The sequence below is a fragment of the Dermacentor albipictus genome, chromosome 6 (assembly GCF_038994185.2).
Source record: "Dermacentor albipictus isolate Rhodes 1998 colony chromosome 6, USDA_Dalb.pri_finalv2, whole genome shotgun sequence".
Taxonomy (NCBI): domain Eukaryota; kingdom Metazoa; phylum Arthropoda; class Arachnida; order Ixodida; family Ixodidae; genus Dermacentor; species Dermacentor albipictus.
Window position 1 is genome coordinate 100,265,856 of NC_091826.1, and position 20,914 is coordinate 100,286,769.

General features: G+C 44.8%; 1 protein-coding gene across 2 annotated transcripts in view; it reads left to right on the forward strand.

The window, feature by feature from the left end:
• The first annotated feature begins 770 nt into the window (after positions 1–770).
• The window catches only part of LOC135913648 (calcium-activated chloride channel regulator 1-like), a 212,359-nt gene continuing 192,215 nt past the window's right edge, over positions 771–20,914 (forward strand). For both annotated transcript variants that reach the window (XM_070520909.1, XM_070520910.1), the window contains exons 1-2: positions 771–925; positions 17,167–17,464. The gene's annotated coding sequence lies outside the window, so the exon portion shown is untranslated. The remainder of the gene's footprint in view (positions 926–17,166; positions 17,465–20,914) is intronic.

Consider the following 20,914-nt stretch of genomic DNA (forward strand, 5'->3'; position numbering starts at 1 on the left):
GATGTTTGTCATGGCGATAACAGATTAGAAAAAGTTAGAAGTCGACTAAAGCTCTAGCTGACGTCAATGAAACGTTGGCGCAAGAGCGAATGCCTCGCGATAAACAGCTTTGTATAAACACCACATTCTCGCTCACAACGCGTCCACGTAAAGATATACTTTCATCGCCATCGACTAGACAATAATACATCATCCGACATTTTTATATTTATCTTTATTTCATTTTAAATTTTTTCCAGGTTTGCTATGTAAATTGAAACGTATTTCTTCATTTATGATATTGTTTTCTCACTTTTACTTTTCTTTTTGTTCTCGTAATACCATTTTCTTCGCTTAGCTCCCACAGTGGGTGCGTGCCATTTTTTGAGAGAATTCTGGGCCGTCAACGTTGCGCTAGCATCACGCGACCGGCAGCATCATGATTTTCCGAGCTCGCACAAGAAGCTAGGATCCTCAATCAGCTGACGTTCTTTGTTTCAGCTGAGTACCACTGAATTTCTTGCTTCTTGTTCGTTTTTAGTCCTTCTCTCTATGCTTTTCTTTCGGCAGGGCGACGCTGGTAGCCACGCTAGCTGGTGTTGGTCTTTCTTCATTCTATCGCACGGGCCGTCATGGCCCTTAATGTATTGTGTTCCGTACTTGGGAATTGGAAGTTCAGCTTCGTGCTATTTATATTCATACGTTTAACTTGTTTGCTTGCTGATCTCAACTCTATAGCCTCGACGATGGTACCCGCTAACTTATGTATTATTTCGCTGCAGAATCCAAAGACACGTCAGAGCTGCGGTCTCAGTAAGGTGGCCACTACCTACTCTAGTTGGACGTCACTACGAGTCAATAATTCAGCAGAGGCGGAATAGCGTGCTCTGCGCCAGCCGAGGCCTGCACTCAAGCATCCTCGACGTCCTTATCAGCTGAGAAAACGGTAAGCCAGCTTGCACTGTCAGTCTTGTTCATGCCAAAGACCAGTTAGCCATATTGACGCACCTCTGTCACACATACGCGCGCACAACAACAACAACAACAACAACAACAACAACAACAACAACAACAACAACAATAATAATAATAATAATAATAATAATAATAATAATAATAATAATAAATGAGGCAGTCCCAGTTAAACCCACCGTGTTTTCTTAGTGGCTGTGGTGTTGAGCTGTTAAGCACGAGGTCACGAGATCAAATTCCGGGGCCCTATAACGTAAAAGAATTCCAATATCTTTTTATTCCAATCTCCTGACGCCAAATATCCATAACCGCCAACGGGCGTTGACCCGTAGGGTTGTCTGAACAGACCAATAAAACGCTCTCCTCGTTTATAGGAGGTCACTTTTGTTTGCTTTAAAACGAATACCAATGTCTACAGTGAGGGGCTCTTCTTACCTAATTGGCTGACAAGAGGCGATGAGCACACTCAAGTGAAGAGCGATTCGATGGGGCTGCGCCGATCGGTAACCAAATAAAGTGGGTTGTGCAGGCGTGCGCGATTGGTCCGCTTTCGCTTACTTGGCTTGAGCTGGCTGGTCTAATGTCGTAGCGACGGGAGGTTAATGACGCCGCTAAAATGGATACTCAGCGAAGAAGAGTTGGCAGGGCGAGGTGCCGAAAGGGCTTTAAAACGTTACACGGTCACAAAAAAGCGTTTATTTTACGCAAGTAAACCCACACGTGTTATTAAAGATAAGCTTAATGCAGTGTGGCTTATCACGCGTTCCCGCAGCCGCAACGTGGGTAGCAAATCGGATAGCTCGTCTGACTGACGTCACGAGCGCCTACGACGTAGATGCATGGCGATGGTGCTGCTGGAATGTCAGTTGAGCGGCGCACCTGCAATCAACTGTGACGCGCTTTTTGAACATTGTAACAATTTATACGCTTTCTGCTGAGCACCCAAATTTCTTGCGGAATGGGCAGAAGGCTTTAACCTAACGAATCATTGCATTTATAAAAATCGGGTGTATTACTTCAAGGTCCCTTAAGCAAGATTGTCAACATCGTTGTTATGTACGCAAATCGGACGGCTGCTAATTTCAGTTTTCTGCTGCATTGGGTGCTCTGTTTCGCTGAAACAACTTTTAAAGAATCACCTGCAGTAGATAGCACAATACTAAATGTTGTGCTAAATTACTCTCAGATGGACCTTAGACCTATGTGCAATCTAATCCCTAATTGATAATTTACCAAATCCCACTAATTAGACGCTCTGCTAAATATTTACACCAGATATTGCAATCTACGATTTGTAACTAATTAGTTTACAAGGCATATCGGCTTGAAGCAAATTCTGAGACTGGCACCACCTTCGATATATACGGCGTCAAACTTGCGGTAAACATGGGCTCTAGTTCCACTTACGTTTTTTAGGAAAACGCTCGTGTCTGCATTGAAGTCAAAAAGGTACTGGGACGCCTATATATACGTGCCAAACTTAGAATATTATTCCCTAGAAACTGGTGCCATCCAAGGCATTCGCTTCAAGGAGATAAGCCTTGCGAACTCGCCGGTTATAGTTCGCAAAATGCATTGTTTGCGGTAACGAAACGAATCAAATTAGGCATTTAACGGCAATTACTATACTTATACAAATGAGCTTTTTATTTTACGTAAAGCTAATGCCCACTTCATCAAGTAATTAGTTCAAAGGTAAGAAATGTGCTTTATACCACAGGCGCTTTTAGCCTGTTCAGTGCAACTAAGAAAAAACAATGTATTAGTATCTGACAACAAACAGGCGGTGCACGTCTGTTCTTCTTTTTGTACGGGACTCGTGTTTGTTTTATTTTACGGTTTGATTCATCAGCAGTCGCAATGGACGTTGTGTGGCGTGTGTGTGTCTGAGCTCTGTCTTTGTATGCCGCACCCACACCTAAATGTTGCGAGGCGGAAAGAGACAAAAGTTTTCGCGAAGGCAGGTGGCACAAACAACACAGAAAGTTTACACCGACACCATAGAGAACCACGCAGCCAACCGCTAGCAGCAATTGCACAACTTGGTCGTCAGTGTATGAACTCTGCTAGTTCTGGTCCCGTTCGTCACCACTGAATCTTTTTACATCAAATACACATTAACGATGCACGTCCCCAACAATTTCCTCTACTTGCAACGCTCCCAGGGAGTGCAGAATTAGACGTTAGGTTAGAGAGCGGTGCAATATTTTGTCCTCGCACGCGCGCATCGAGATTGGTTTCGCTTACAAGAAGGTACATCAACGTGGCCCAGAGAGGTCCATGTTCTTTAGAGTTCTGATGTTTCGAAACTATTTTCGCGACGGCACCTACGTTCGCGTTGTCTCTGATCTGTTGAAGGCATGTACTCTTTCAGAATGTTAGACTGGTGGGTTTCGCCTTTCCACTTGCGCTTCGGAAACGGAGCCGATTCATTCTTCCTCCACGTTGTGTCTCCTGAAAGACTTTTTACAGCATGCATAGAATAATCCAGGTTTTCGTTAGACCGCCCGTGACATCAAACGTGGTTAAATGTGGGCCAGTGTATGGAACTGTACGCCGTGTGCTAAAAGGCTGCACGGCGGGTGACACCAGCACAAACACAGGTGTCACTGCGGCTCGTCACACACGCTTGATGTATCGCATGCTTCCTGCAGAACAAAACCGCAAAAATAAACAGTATGGCAACGTAAGGTGAATTCACACATAGCCACAATGTGGCGTCATGGATTATAAAATAGAAGCGGGACTTTCTCCAAGCACGGGCGGATAAAGCAAATTAGCAGACAATGTTTAAGGGTACGTCAGAAGGTTATTATGCAGAAAATATAGGTAATGTTAAATGGCCTGGCAAAAAAAACGACAATTCTTTTTTGGCACTCATCGTGTAACATTTCTGTAAAAGCATCGTTATCTAGGCAAATAAAACATGAGAGACCCTGGTGGCTACAAATAAACTTACACGAGCATAAACATGGTTGGATTGCATACGGCAGATACCACCCTGTGTGGCAGTCCACCGCTATCCTCGAAAAGACAAGTACAATATCGTTCTATTTACTGTCACTAAGATTTCGCGCTGAAACTTTGAGATTAGCAAAGATGTTTGATTTGTGAAGCTCGGGGCAACGAGCAATGGAACAAAAAGTGTTATGGGTAACGTTAAGGGCTGTAAACACAGCGGCATATATTACGGAGCAAAGGGGGTAGCCGATATTTTGCTTGACACTAGTATGATGAAATCGTAGAACGGCTAAGTGATGGTCTGTTACAGAGTCGCAGAATGGGTGCCTATAAATCAACCAACAGTTCAGTTCGCAAGGGCATAAAGTACGCGGCTTGATGATGTTGGGAACATTAGAGGCATAAAATACTGTCTCAGCAATTATATAATAATTGGTGATCGCTGGGGGAGGCTTCCGTCCTGCAGTTGACATGAAGCGGCTGATGATATTGAAAAACAGGAAGGTGATGATGATGATTATTTGCATAAATGTGGCAGCAAGCAGCGCATGATTTGCATTTGTAACATTAGAGCGGCATTAAAGAATGGGCACTGATTTCATTTAATGTTGACATTCGCAATGAGACAAACTTCTTCGCGTACTTCTGTGTGCTTTGGTTTGGTACGTCCTTCTGTGCAGGCCTAAACACTGAATATCCCCTTTGGGTCACATCTGAACGAATCTAAAGCATCTGAGCCTATAGCATGCCTCTCCCACAAATAGAAGAGGAAAGTTATGACTACTGGATAGGAAAACAATTTGGATCTTTACTGGTCTCTCTGCAAATAACTTTAAATCTACACCGTTCGCATGAATCTGAAAACAATGTGCGCGCACGCGACAACGTTCCTTTGCCACCACCATCGTGCAGTATAGCCGTGAGTGCGAGCTCAGGATGAGTGTAAAAGTAGTTCATTGGCCGCACGCTTATTGTCACCTGTTTCGCTGAGTAGCTTGTGACTCTGATATAAAGCTGAGCGTTTGAGCAATGGTGGGCGTTATAAACCCATTTCCTTTCGGTGATGTTGAGGTATCTACTGCAAGGCAATAGGGCGGATGATGCAGTATCGTTCGTTTCACAGTTAACAGCAAACCATAGAAACGGAAACCGAAAACTGGAAACCGCTGAAACCCGCTAGTTTTGCTCGAACTAGAAATGATCAGAAAGATAATATTGTTTTCATTCCGCAGCGAGACCGAAAGGATAAAACGGTTTTCGCTTTAGCTTGGCCACCTTTACTGCAGCTTTTCTTCAATGCATGCTTGCATTGGTGGTTCAACTATACTCCGTCATTTGTAAACGCCTAGCATTTTCTGATTATTTTTAAAGCCACAATGCATTTAGCGCGGTTTTCAGCGTGTTGCGCCAGTGAGCAGACTAGGGACGTTATACCGTAAGACTATTCCAAAGTATGCTATTCCAATTCTGCAATCAGCCTCTGCTATTGGTCAAAAACTTTTCTGACCACCCCCACTTTACCCACCTGTCACGCGAAGTCACGAAAACCGCGAGAGCTCCCCATCTGATATAACGCGCACACACTGAATAAGCATGATTTCACTGAAAAAAGAAAAATAAATATTTCTGATTCGACGCCTTTTCGCCATTAGCCCACGGCTATTGGTCTAAAGTTTCCGGGCTCCACCGACTTATTTATGTCACGCGGCGTCACAAAACCGCAAAAACTCACTTTGTCAAAGTCACCTGTGCGCGTTAAAGATGGATTATTATGGCGAACAAAAGTGAATTTTATTCTCAAAAGCCGCAGGCTGGCCCCGTTCCAGAAGGAATAAGTGATGGCTGCCGCCGATCGCTCAGGCACTGGCTACACACACCTGCTGGAGAGCATGGGTTTATTTGCGTATAATAATACTGCTTGCGTGGCCGCGCAACGTTTCTGAGCACTTTCGGCACGTTTACGACCTCGTTCTGCCGAATCTTCCTTGCTGAGGATCCGTCTTAGCGTTATTGTTAAGCTTCCGTTGCATTCCGCCGTGATTTTCAACTAGCCACCGCAAGCTAAGTAAAGGAAAGCGGACCAATCGCACACGCTGGCACCGCCTTCTCCATTCGGTTATTGACTTTCAGTGCAGTGGCTCCGCGCTATCAAATCCCCCTTCGCTTGACCGTGATCCTCGCCTCTTGTCGGCCAATTAGATAAGAAAAGCCGCTGAGTGTAGACAATGTTATTCGTTTTTCAAGCAAACAAAACTTTCCTTCTATGAAGAAGGAGAGCTTTGGAGTGGTCTGTTTAGACAACGGTGCGAGCGACCGCCCGGTGCTTGCGTTGGTGGTTATGCAAATTTGACTTCAGGAGTTAGGAATAAAAACTTATTGGAATAGTTTTACGTGATGGGGCCCCAGGTGTGTGTTGCCGCGAGGATGTTGCCGTTGCATCGCAACTGCGATGCATACAAAATATCTGAGACAGTGCAGCACACATTCTTGTCGATTGTCCCCAGCGTTACTGCGAATGAAAGGTCTTGATCTGCCCGTGAGTGTCAGTTAACAAGGGGCTGTTCAGAGACGAAGTGTTACTAGGACGCCAACCAGATATATAATTGAAGCAAACCATCAAAGATATCTTATCATGTTGAGTTAAACAGGGGTATAATCAAAGAGTGCCGGAGGCATGCGTGAATATCTTGGGAAATAACTACAAAGATTCCACAGTCGCCTTAGTTCTCCACAAGTAGAAGGTTACCTACAAAAGAAGCCAGGTAACCAGACACAATCTGTCGAATGATATTCACCGCATGCTTAGCAATTATCAAGCTATTACACCGGGAAGGCTTCGGAGGGAGGATAAACAGCGCTTATCTCAGCAACCTTCAGTTTGCAGATGACACTGTCCTGTCCAGCAACACTGAGTACGAATTTCCACAAATGATTCAAGACCTTAGGCGAAAAACTAAGAATGAGGTTGAAAATCAATATGCAAAAGACACAGATAATGCCCGATAGCCTTGCGAGGGAAGAAGAGTTCAGGATTGCCAGTCAGCCTCTTAGTCTGTCTAGCAGTACATTTATCAATGTCACTGACTCACAGGGGACCCGGATCGTGGAAAGAGAATTACAGAGAAATAGAAACAGCTTCGAGTGCATACGGTAGGCCTTACCAAATCATGTCTGGAAGGTCAGCACTGTTCTTGAAAAGAAAAGTGTGAACTCATTGCATTCTAAAGGTGCAAACATATTGTTACGGGCATGTTGCGAGCACAGAGAGACTATATATAAAATATATATAAAGGCTGACTCAGAGTAGATAAGATGGCTCACCACCAACAACACGCAGTAGCGAGCGTCTCCGATATTCTTCCTCTATCCCCTTACCTCCTTCCTTTACAGTACTTCCGCGTGACGAAGCGCCGTCTCGGGGCATGGTAGGCGAAGAATTGCGAGCGAAGTATCGCTTGAGCAGCGAAACGTGCACGATGTCAACAGGCGTCTGACTTGAGGATACCTCAAAGGGTAGCGGCAAAATCTCGAAATTTACGTCGTTAATTTGGCGTAGAACTTCAAAGGCCTTGTGTGAGAAGCTTCTGGGAGAGGCCAAACCGAGGTCATGTTGACTAGAGGGGCACCCAAGCAACTGGCGCGAACTTAAGATCGCGATGGCATTGCTCGTAACACTCGTTTTGCATGTGCTGCGAGGCTAATAGACGATATCGGGCGGCTTGACGTGCCATGTGAGTGCGATCTCTGACTTCACGAGCGTACTCGGGAAAACAATCGGCACAGAAGGGAGGATGGTGTCAAACGGCAATGGGCGGTCGCAAATATTCTGCGGTTTCATGTCGAGACGAGCTATACGCAAACGTCACGTAAGTTAGTGTGGCGTCCCAGTCGCGGTGATCGTTGGAAATTTACAGCGGCAGCATAACTATGATTGTTCCGTTGAGACGTACCGTAATATCGTTCTCTTGTGAGTGGTAGGCGATGGACAGCTTATGCTCAATGGCATTACAGCAGAGGAGGTGGTGGACAACTCGATGTAAGAACGAACGCTAGCGGTCTGTAACTGTCGAGGTGCACCGCAGGGAAAAAAATTTGCGACGTCTGTTGCGCAACTAGTCGGCAACGCCTTTGTTATCGCATGGCGTGTTGCGCAATTGGTAGCGATGGCAGTCCACTTATTCTCTCTAGTCTTCGTCGGAAAAGTGCCCTGCAGGTCAAGTCCTACGCGAAAGAATGGTTCAAAGGGAACTTCAATTAGATGGAGTCGACCGAATGGCGCCAAGCGAGGTTTCCTCGGCGCTGCCACAATTCGCAAGTTGCGACAAAACCATGCACAGAGCGATAGAGGCCCGGCTAGAAGACACGGCGTTATACGCGGTCGTATGCACGTAAAACTCCAAGGTGTCCCACCGTCGGTGCATTGTGAAATTGTTCGTGAACGAGAGATCGCACATGACCAGGTAAGACAAGGATCACCTCGTGGCCGTCAGGGTTGATATTGCGGTGGTAGAGGAGGCAGTCATGCAGCACGAGCATGCGCCACCTACCCTCGGCGTAGCCAGATTGCACTATGGCGATGATGGACTGTAAGGATGCGTCGCGTTGTTCTTCAGCGCGCCTGTCGGTCATGTCACTCAAAACCATCACGCAGGTCACCGGATCATGCGCAATGTGATCGTGAGGATCCACGGGGTGACGGGCGAAGCAGCCAGCGTTCTCGTGGTGGCGTCCAGCCTTGTAACCGACACTAAATGACGATTTCTGGAACCACAAAGCCCAGCGACCAAGCTGTCCAGTCGGGTCCCGAAGGGAAGACAACCAGCAGAGTTCGTAATGGTCTGGGATAATCTAAAACGCGCGGGCGTACAAATATGACCCGATCTTGGCCACAGCCCAAACTAAAGCCAAGCACTTCCGCTCGGCGATGGAGTAATTTCTCACGGCAGGTGACACCAGGCGACTGGCGTAAGCTTTTAATGTCCCAACATGGCAGTCTGACGGAGCCCGAAGTGACACTTCATAGAGTTCATTTGAAGGGCAACTTTCTCCTGCTCTCGGGTGAGAACAGCGCAGCTGCCATGGCCGCTTGCGTCAGTGTGGACTTTGGTCGGTGCAGATGGATCAGAGTGGGCGAGTATGGGAGGGGTGGTCAGAAACCAGATGAGGGTGGTGAAGGCGTGAGCCCACTCCGGGGCCCATGACAATGGCGTGTTTTTCTTTAGAATATCTGTCATATGCCGAGCAACGTCGGCGAAGTTTTGGCGAAACGGCGAAAGTAAGAACACAGGGCGACGAAGCAGCGCACGTCAGACGCATAATTTGGTGCAGGGAAACTGCGTACAGCGCGAAATTTTTCCGGATGTGGTTGGAAACCGGATGCCTCAACGAGATGTCCCAACACGGCAGTCTGAGGGAGCCCGAAGTGACACTTCATGGAGTTCATTTGAAGGCCAACTTTTTAGAAGACCTAAAGAATGGCAGCAAGTCGAATAACGTGGCTGCCGAGCATGGGAGAAAAAAGAGTAACGTCGTCAAGGCAACGAAGATATGGGGTCTATTTGTAGCCTCGCGGAAGAGAGTCCATTATACGTTCAAAGGTCGCAGGAGCATTGCATAGGCCAAAGGGCATGACTTTGATCTGATACAGGCCATCTGGTGGGATGAAGACCGTCTGCTCGCGGTCTATTCATCAACTGAAATCTGCTAGTAGCCGAATCGAAGATCAATGGACAAGAAGTATTTAGCTCTACTCAAGCAGTCCAAGGCGTCATCGATGCGTGCTAATGGGTAGACGTCTTTAAGCGCGATCTTGTTGAGGTGGCGATAATCGACGCAAAAAGCCAGGTAACATCTTTATTTTTCACAAGGACGACAGCCAAAGCCAAAGAACTGGCTGCTGGATGAAAGCTTTGCGGATTATTTTGTCCACTTCTGATTGGATGACTCGACGTTCAGCATGCGATACCCGATATGGACTCCCACAAATGGGATTCGTGTCTCCAGTCTTTATACGGAGCAGAACAACAGATGTTTGGCTTAAAGACCTGTCGCCGAAATCAAAGATGTCACTGTACGATTCCAACAGGCGCCGCATGTCAGTGGTCTATGAAGAGGTGAGGTCAGGTGCAATATTTTCGCTAAGCCTTCCTATAAGTAACCAGAGTGGTGAGCTGCAATTGGTGCTTATAAGCTACTCTCGGTATTCAGACTCTCAATTTCGAAATCGGAACCACTAAAAGCACTTACCTAGAACATGCCGGCAGGAATCACATTAGGGCACAGGCTGAGATTCAGAAGCTGCAGAACGACGTCGTTATTAGTAAGCATGTCCAACGTATGCGGAACAGCAGCGTTCTGGTTCAAAACACGTCGATGATGGAGCGAAACACACATTCGCCGTCAGGAACCTGTGGCTTGGTGGTCAAAGTGACGTAAGTAGCTGCCTCAGATGACAGACGCACATCGTGAAGCGAGCACAAGTGCGGTGGGGTGGTACTCGGAGGATCGGCGAGTTGAGACATTTCCAACTAAAGAACACAGGTCGTGTAGTCGATGAGAGCTAATGATGGGATAAAAGGTCCAATCCAATGATAACGTCGTAATTGCAGTTGTCGATCACAGCAAACAGACCAGAAGTATGGCGATCGGCTATAACTAAACGCACAATACACATTCCGAGAACAACGAGCACGCCGCTGTCGGCCACACGAAGCACTCGAGCGGCTGCTAGGGTGAGGACATGCTTTAAACGTTTACGTACGTAAACACTCACCACAGATAGGGGGGGCCCTGCGTCGACGAGTGCTTGGACAGGTACGCCGTCTATTTTAACGTCTATTATACTTTTCCTTGTGGGCGCAGACAGAGGATTTGCTGTGGTAGTAGGCAATGCAGCGCCACCTTCGAGGGCCGCATTTCTTAGTTTTCCGATAGGGCACAGCCAAACGCCAAAGGGGACGATAGGTGACATGGCTGCGGTGAACGGGAAGATGGGCGACGTGTTTGCGGTAAAGAGAATGGTGTCCGCACAGCGATGGTGAGCGACTGTACCATGTGTTCCTAGCAGAGTTGTCGGCGTAGTTAGATTAGGTGGTGGGCGAAATATTGCCGGCATTTGCATCAAAACGGCGCAAGTTGGTCGGCGTGCGAGGTATTGAGGGGCACGAGTGGAGAAAGTATCGGGCGACATAATCAATGCGGCGGCATGTGAAGCAGATCGGCTGGTCGTCCACATGTCTCCACTGAGCCGGATTGCGATAACGCGGAGAGAAGCGTCGCGGTGGAGCGAAAATAGTAAAAGGGCGCTCGTTAGCTCTGGGAGTGGCGACAGCACGTACAGAATGTAAAAAATTGTTTTCAAGTTGCTGGCGAACGATGGCTTGTACGAGAGCAACGGGAAAGCCGGGTACCATAAGGGCAACAAGAATGGAAATCTCCGGGCGCCTCGCATCCAGTTCACCGCAACCGATTCGCAGCACGCCTTCTGATGGCAATGCATGCTGCTGGGCGGGTGGAACTTCACCCGTCGACGTTGCCGCAGTATTGGAATGTCTGGCAAATGTGTGCAAGACACGTCGGCTTCTGGCCTGCTTGAATTGTCGGCAGTCTTTAATGATAGCATAACTGTAGAGCAGTTTTTGCAGATGAGCAGAAAAAAAGCGTCCTCAGCAATACCCTTAAGCACGTTACTGACCTCCTCAGCGTCTGTCATGTCGTAATCGGCCGTACGACAAACTGCCAGCAGGTCCAGGGTATACGAGACGCAGGGCTCCGTGGGGAATCGGGCACTAGAGGCCAGTTGCTGCTTTGCGGCAATGTTACGGCCGGCTGGTTTGCCAAACAACTCTGTGAACTTGGTTTGCGTTGGTCTCAGCTGGTTAGCTCCTCTTCGTTGTTTTTGTACGAAACGTTTGTCATGCCTCTTAGGTAGAAAAACACGTTAGCTAGCATTAGCGTTGGTCCCGCAGAAAGTTTCATGATCCTTGAGTTGCCTAACCACAACCAAATTTGACAGCGATGTAGCTGGGGACGGTGGCATTCCAGGCGGATGCGACGTTGATTCCACGTGCTCACCGTCATTCATGGTGCGGACGGTGATGCGACTGCGGAACTGCGTCCACTGCGGAACTCCGTTTCCAGCCGTAGTTCCCTGCACATCCACCAATATGTTACGGGGTTGTTGCGAGTATAGAAACACTATATTTACAATATATATACAGGCTGAGTCAGAGTAGTTATAATGGCTGAACACCAAAAACACGCAGCAGCCACCATCTCCGATCTTCTTCGTCCTCTCTCTTCTTTCATCCTTCCGTAACAATATGGTGCAGTAACTTCGAGGTTAATAAGAAACATAAAGAACAACTTAAGTACCGTGCGAAGAGTGTTGGAATAAAAAGTGAGCCGTAATATCAAGACAGAGGAAGAGAGCGGTGTGGATCAGAGATGAAACGGGCATAGCCAATATTCTTGTTGACAATAGGAAGAAAGAATCGATCTGGCACCCATGTAGTGGGCAGGATAGAAAAATGGTGGAACAGTAGAGTTGCTCAGTGGGTTCCAGCGGACGGGAAGCGCAGCTGAGGAAGCCAAGAAAAAAGCTAGGTGAGGTGATGAAATTAGCATAATTGCTCGCGGAAGATGGAATAAGCTAGCGCAAGCCAGCGGAAACTGGAGATCACACGGAGAGGCCTTCATCCTGTAGTGCACACGAAAATAGACTCCTGCTGTTGCCTACGATGCTACTGCCTTTTCGCATGCTACTGCCTCTCCTGATTATTAGTCCTCCTCGCTCTACTTTGAATGAGTTTGTGAATACAGAAAACTTACTCGTGTGCTGTCATTTTTTTTATTTTGCGCTATCATGCCTGAGGAAGACTGCCATGTTTCTCAAAAAGTGTGCAGACCCCGTTCGGCCTTCACGACTTGATGCATTTTCTTTTGTATTGATGCTAAAATAAATTTGAATTGATATTTAAGTTTAAAACCGTAGCCGAGGGACACATATAGTGGAGTGTTGTAAGGCCACGTATATTCACCGGTTCCATTACAGTCTCCAGGGCTGGCCTAATTTAAAAGAACACCATTTCTTTGAACCACTCACGTTACTACAACGATGCCTCAGTGAACGTATATTTGGCTCAGACATCATCCGGAATCTCTATTGCTATTCACGGTACGCTGGGAACAAGTGTCGAATCTACTAGACGGGTAATGATATGGAGTGAGAATTAAGGCGCAATATCTAAGACACCTTGCTGGGGATGATCCCCACTATACTGGGGATGAAAGTACAAAATTATTGAGGAACTTAGACGGTGACGTGAAAGGGTTGGGTTCAAGCTTAATGTGCAGTATAGAAAGGCAAGAGAAGGAAAATTCAAGATCAGTGTTCAGCGTCGAGAACATGTCCAAGGGCACGTTCTTCATAATAAGTTGTTGCCAGCGTAAAGTGTTCGTGAGAAATCAGTTTACAAAAGAAAAATTGGGTTGCACAGCATACAGCAGGTATGAACAAGTAATGAACAGAAGCCTACCATATTAATTTAGGAAACAAGTGCATAATTACACTGTACCAGACCAACATACAAGGCAGAGACTTCAAAAAAGGTACACATATCGCCACGAAGAAGAGACTGAAAATTTTATGGCTTAGCATAGGAAAAAAGAAGCCGCGGCGTCGCCGCCACCGCCCGTGAACAGGTGTTTCGCTTGCCACTGCCTGTCCTCATCATTGCACCTCAGTCCCCTATATTTCTCCTATTTCTCATCTTTACGTTCCTTTCTGCCACAGCCAACATTAAATGGTTCGTATAAAAGACTCTTTAAAAACGCATATTGCTCGCTTTTATTTTTTCTAAGTTGTTTTCATTGTTTTGTTTAATGTTTCCTAATGCTGTATCTTAAACTTCTCCCCCTCTCGCTTCCCACTGTTTAAGTCATTATCGTGCTTGCGTCGTCAAGTAGCCATGAGATTGCTTAATAGAAAATAGTCATGTTCACGAATTTTCTAATATGTTTTTATAACAATAAGCCGAATAATTTTCCCTTCTATATATTATACGCTGTCTCCACATACAATATCTTGTAGATATGTTCTACTTAGTAGTGTATCATGTATTAAGACATATTGGTTGTTCCGGGGAACGGCAAATGAACACATACATATTAGTATTTTCGCGAACTCTATTCTTGTTTTTCATTCGTGCGCGTATGCTATTACCCACTGATTGTTACCGCGTAGCGCTTTTTTGCTAGGTTCTAATGGATCTCTTATGCGAGTACATCACCAAACAATTTTCCATAAGTTGTGCTATGAGGGCCAACTCGCGATGAAGTGAACCAGGCTTCAATCACTCCCCATACGTGTGCCGATCCCTAATACAGTGCAATACCGGGCCAGCCTGCGGAGGAGATGCAGTTCGTCATAAACATGCCCACTAGTCATCGCTTGGCTGGTAATCGTTCTTCAGAGCAGGAGAGCACAAATTTTTTTTTTTCGCTGCCTGCTTGTCAGCTTTCATGGATAGCGATCCCGTATCTGGTCTGTTCTTGGGGTACAGACGGTATCCGTGATGCCTTTTTTTTCTATTCTCAGGCCGAATCGTCCTTTTTTCACTGCGCGAAGATAGAAGAGGACGGTCTGATGTTCTTGCAGTTCTAGTTCACCGGATTGGAGGGAATCAAATGCAGGCTGGCGCATTGCTGATTCCTTCAGTGCACCGGTGTTGATAGTGTTTGCCAAGCTGGCTGCCGCCAAGTTTGTTTTCTAGTCGGGGGCAGAAAGATTCTCCCAATAAATAGTTCCTGCCAGAATCTCTGCATCACCATTTCCTCGCCTGACAAATTTTCTCAATATTTTAACACGATCAATTTTTGCTAAATTTATGAACTTACAACCAGTGCAGTTTGGTCAAGCTTAAACATTTTTGGATTGAGTTTGTAGCCTAATTAATGTCTATTTTGCATGAATTCTTGCCTATATGCAATAAGAGTTCGGAGCTACATTAGCCCAGTCCGTAGTTAGAGATCAAATGGCAGATGTGGGATAAGCGTGCAGAATATTGTCACGTGGTGGTGACGTCAAAGAACACAGTAGCAATACTGTGAACAAGAAAACTAACTTTTATTGGGCGAACCTGTGCCCACAAAAACAGGCTACACTTATAGCGCAACGCTAGCGGCGAACACGCTCGGCGATCGTCGAAAATCTGATCAGCGGGTCAAGTGCGTCGGCTTTTATAGAGCAGTCGTCGAATGTTCCAGACTAATCGTTCGGACCCGTGTGCCTTCCACAAAGTTCTACACCATTCGCGTTACGCGATGAAATCAGATAACACAAGGTTCGGCGACAACAGACAGCCAGGTAGAAGCATCGATAACTTTCCAGAAACATCGGATACATTCAGGCGCGTCCCTCGCTGTGCGATTACAGTTGTTAAGCGGCGAAACGTCGTCGCCCGATAAAGATAAGTACACGTGTCAATATGAAGGTTAGAGATAACCGAGAAAACTGTTGGTAAATCAATGGTTAAAATGTTTCCTTATGTTTTGTCACTCCCGTTGCAGAAGAAGCCCTTGTCATGTTCGATCGTCTACTGCTAGTGCTAGCCTTGTTTTGTCTCCTGGGCAACGAGGATGGACTTGAAATCGACAGAGCAGACGGAGGATACGTTAATCTCCTCGTCTCCATCCACCCGGACACACCACCAAATGAAGTGATTGTCGACAACCTAAAGGCATGTGCGGAATTCCGAGCAATATTCTACGCCACTTGTTAAATAATGTTGTCAAATGGGATACTCAACAATGTTCGACCACAAATGACATACTGTTTTCATTTGTATTTTTACCAATTCCTCCTCGTGCGACCGTTGTGTAAAATTGTGTTGGGACAGCTGTAATCCATCATTTCGTACTCTGATAGCTTCGTGTTCTCTTTATTGCCCATTGTCACTTGAAATAAGTCTGTACAGAATAATGAAAAGAGACAGCACAGTCACGCGACCTTTGCGCAACCACAGTGCACATTTCTACAAATCCGTGTCTTTCCAGCACGTCTTTTGTCTCTTCTCAATGCCGGTAACTTTTACTCTGTTTTTCGAGCAACGCCCACCTAAGAACACTAAGGCATGCACTGACATCTTGCAAGTAAGCAAAACAAAGGGACCCTCTGCGCGCACATGGAATGGATTAATGTATGGATTGACGCTATGAGCGTCGCCTTCGAAACGAAAATCTTGGTGGCGTCACTGTTTCTATAATTTTGCCTAAAGTGTTATTTTTTTTCTACAGAGAAAAGCTTTCCAGTATCAGACATTATGAGTTACTATTAGGAGCGTTGTTTTTAAAGGCAACAGTTGTTTCTCCTCTGCCTACTTTTCTGCTATTAAACCTTCGACCGGTATTTGCAAAGCTCTGTTACGGGCATGTTTACTTTGCCATTTCTACCACTGAACCCAGATGATTTAAGGAGGCTACCTGAGTGTAAACTGACTAGCGGGTAGATGTCTTTCCATTCTAGTAAAATATGTTCCATAATTTTCCTAACTATACCACAGCAAACGCGTCGCTTTTTCCATAGAGTAAGTAATTTCCTAACTACGCGTTCTAAGGCATCATTGAACTCGCTTGTAAAAGTAGGGAGCCTCAGTTTGAATTATCATAGGTTGTTTTCTTGATTATTTTGTTTTAACCCCTTCATTAGTTAGTTATAGCTGGTTTCTTTTGCATTGTCGCCACATCGAGAACATTGTGTCAACATTTTTGAATTTGTGTTTCACCTTCTTTGGTGCCAAGTTGCTTATCTAACGCTCGCATACGTGCTGGTAAGTTTCGTTTCCCGTTTTCCTCCACTGTGCATAAATAAAATTTTGCTCTAAAAATACATGGACATTCTCGCAACCCATTTATTTCATGTTCTTGAGTCGTTCGTTGAAATGAATTTAACTCTGAACTTCGGCACTTCAATAACTTTCCAGGCATTATGACACCCTGTGCAAATTTACCTTTAGTATTCGCGTGCGCTTCCAATGCGAGGCACTCCATTCACTTTAGGTTGATCTCAATTTGAAGTGTTACCTCTGACTTCAAGCAAACAGTCGAATTTACAAAAATGTCTTGCAGCTGTTATACCTTCAGGCTGTTCTTCTTTAATGAATGTAAAATCTACGGTGGATGTACCCATAAGCGGTCGTGAAATCGCAAAACTCATTTGCTGCTTGCCAGAAAAAAACGCTGTGTTGAACCATGCAGGCTCTCCTACAATCATCGTCGGAGCTCCTGCACAAGGCCACTGGTGGCCTGGTTTTTATCAAGGAAGTCATTGTGGAGTTACCGAAAACATGGCCGCAGAGGATGACAGCTCGAAGCCAACCTAAATGGTTGTTCTCAAAGAGCGATGTCCGTGTTGAAGCTTTAAAGAGCGGCCGCAAAGAAGATTCCTTCAGTACAAACCTATGAAGGAGGTGTGGGCAACGCGGCGACTTCATTCGTGTTTCACCCGACGTTCTGGCTGAGCTGAACAAAACAAAGAAGGATCTTAACCACGCAAGTACGGCACTTTTCTATCCACGTTCGAACAACAACGTCATAGTAGTAATATAATAGGCTACTACTACGACGACGACTACTACTACTACTACTACTACTACTACTACTACTACTACTACTACTACTACTACTACTACTACTACTACTACTACTACTACTAATAATAATAATAATAATAATAATAATGACAAGAATACCGTTTATTGCCACCAAAAAGCCACAACAACATGCAAAGGCCGTTTAAGAATTTGTTGCCTTGCAGGACGATGCACAAAAACAAGATATATATCACAAATTAAATACAGACATCAATGAGACACGGAGAACAACTAAAAACATAAACGACACGAAATTGAAAAGCACAAGATTGTAATTGGTTTATTTTTCCTAAAGAAAAAAAATGAAGCAGTAAGTATTACAGTGCCAAAGTGTTCTGGAAGTTAATTTCACTATAACTGCTTCAATATTTCCGTGAGCGTGCTTTTCGAATCCACGTTAAAGATTTCATGAACCAGAAACAACATACCAGACGTGTTTTTGAAGCTACCTTGTGGCGATATTTTCTATTTTTTGTTGAAAACGGAGGCCGACTAATGTTTGACCAATGTTTCTATTAGCAAAGATTGAAAGCTCGGTAGACCCAGCTTACCTAACATATTTGCACCTGTTACTATTGCGGAATTCTAGCAATATTTTTAATTATACTTTCTCTAACACTCTATACCTTTAATCTCCAACGATCCCACAGAAACCTAAGATTGTAACGCCGTACCTCAATGCATTGTAACGCAATGTATGTACAATAATTTTTGTCGCTGACAGGGCGCTAAACTTTGATATTAAACAACAGCCAAGCAACTGACTTCAGTTTTGAAGTAATAAAAAATCACAGTAGTCGTAAGGGGACAGCTAAAACAACCCAGTTTTTGTTTTTTGAGCACTGATAACAATACCATCATCAGTGAAGCAAAGCATCGTAATGTACACGTCAGTTTGTAACATTTTAGTGGACATTGTGCAAGAAAGATATTTTGCCGGTACCACACTGTCGTCAGCATGCCGGAACACCGAACATTTAAAAATAACCAAAGGGATGTCACAACAAATATGTTAAACAACAGTTTCGATATAAATAATCCCTCAGAAACACCAGCATTCAGCTAACACTTAAAACTGAAAACGCCCTTATCATCGGTAAAGACAATTTCAAATCGGTTGCTCATTTATTTTGGAGAAAGTTGTCAAAACGCCTACGAAACCTCAAGAAATAGTTCACTTAACACGATTTCGAGCTTCGGGTTGTCAAACTCTTTCGCAACATCTAAGAAGAGGGCACGTGCGAACATGTTCTGATTGAATGCCGAGGATACATCTCTGGAAATTCGTCAAGCAGTGCGACACTACGGCGCCCACAAACAAAACCAAACTCTCCATAAGCAAAGATAGAAAATTTGTTAAGAAAAGAAGACATAGCCAGGAAGAGAAATTTCCTAAGATCTGAGCAATAACTGGTAAGAAAGAAATTGGTCAACAGTTCTCAAACTTTCCCTTCTTCCCTGACTGGTGTAGTGGTATAAAAGCTGTAGTCTTCAGGTATTCCGGAATAACATCTGACAGTGCATTCAAATTATTTGGGGTGATGTGTAATGATAGTACTCCATCATAGCAAGGAGGCTTGTTAAGACGGAAAGTGAAAAAAAATCTTGCAGATGACACTTCCTAATTCTCGGAAGAAATTCTGACGCAGATGTGAATTGCGTTAACGACCGAGTGTTTGGAACTAGAGAGAAAGCTCTTTGGGGCGCTCCTACAAAGTGCTTCTTTAAAGCACGCGCTATTGCTGTGGGATATTGCTGAACGGAGTCGAAAAGAGACCGTTATCGGAAACTCACTCGTCTGAGATGACTTACGAAAGACCTAGTTTGGCTTACACTGTTTGAAGACTACTAGAATTTATTAAAAAATAAGGGCGTTTTGCACACCACATAAGAGCCACAATTTCATTGCTTGCAGACTTATATTCGAATCATAGTTCTTGGTTGTAGCATGCTCTGCAGTTTCCACAAGATCTCGATACGAAATCACAGCTATAATTTTCGTGTTCATCCAGCCGTGACCGTTACTTATCGGTGTAGCTACCAAGCGTATGTCACGCAATTCAAATTTTTGCAGTTGTGTAAAGAAGCTTTTATGCACTTCGCTTGACGGATGTTCTTTGGTTAAGGATGTCGAGTCAAATGAAACAATAAGATTTTCAAGCAAAGATTGCTTAACTATAGAGAGAATGTATTTGCGTCGTCCACATGTAGTTATGATCTAAGGCGTTCCACACGCGTCCGGTAATACAAGACGGCATGCTACAAGGTTGTGGTCAGCTAAGCTTTGCAGAATACTACATGACCTAATTCAATAAGTGCAGGCTCTGACCGCTATGTGTTCTACGCAGGACTGCAGTATACGCTATAATTCCGCTCTGGTTGGAGCTCCACTTGTACGTTCTAGACTGCAAACGACAACGTAGATCATCAAAGTTACCTTTTCCGGGCGTAAAATGCCGATAATTAGTCGCTGATCGAACAACTGGTCCACTGAGCACCATTGCCGCATGTTTTGTCAAACTCTGCAAGAAAACTTGAAATGCTGCATGAGGGTGGTCCTTGAATAAGTAAGATACGCATGCAAAATGATCTCTTACAACCTTTTATAGCCATACATTCAGCATGTACAAAGAAGGCATAACCAGAAGGAATTGTACAGAACTTCTCCCACAAACCCCATTTCGTATAACAAAATGTGCGGAAAAGTCATGCGAGGTGAAATATCATGGCAAGCCTAGGAAACATTGATTACTCTTATTAAAAAAAAATTCTACAAAGGCAGTTGGAGACTCAGCCAGGAATATAAACTGTTCCCAGTAATAATGGAGACTTTGAATAATATTGCTTACAACAGTGAAACATTGAGCCGAGCATCACAATTTTGCTTTAGTGAACTGAGGCCCGTTATTCTGCTGAAAGAAAAACTCAGGCTGGCTAAATAGTGTTTCACAGGTCTGCTCGTTTGCCGATACGAGCGGGAGTAGAAAGGAAAATAAAGGAACGTTGAAGAGTACGGCAATCTGTGACGCTACATCGCAAAGCTCGGAAAAGAACAATGAAAATCATGAAAATGAGCGTTATAATGGCTATCCCGTGAACCGTTGAGTGTCGTTAATAATAATATTAGCAATGATAATAAATCATGTTTATTATTGAGCCAAAGGAGAGCTACGGAGCTTGCGTACTGGTGTGCTTAAAAATGTTCCTCGAGACAAAATACACAAAGACAAATGACGTAGACGAAACAAAGGGAGGTAACAAAGCACAAAAAGGGAAACGCAAAGTACGCAGGTGCACGTAAAAGCGACATAACCATACAACACGATTATCTACATACACACAAATGAAATGAA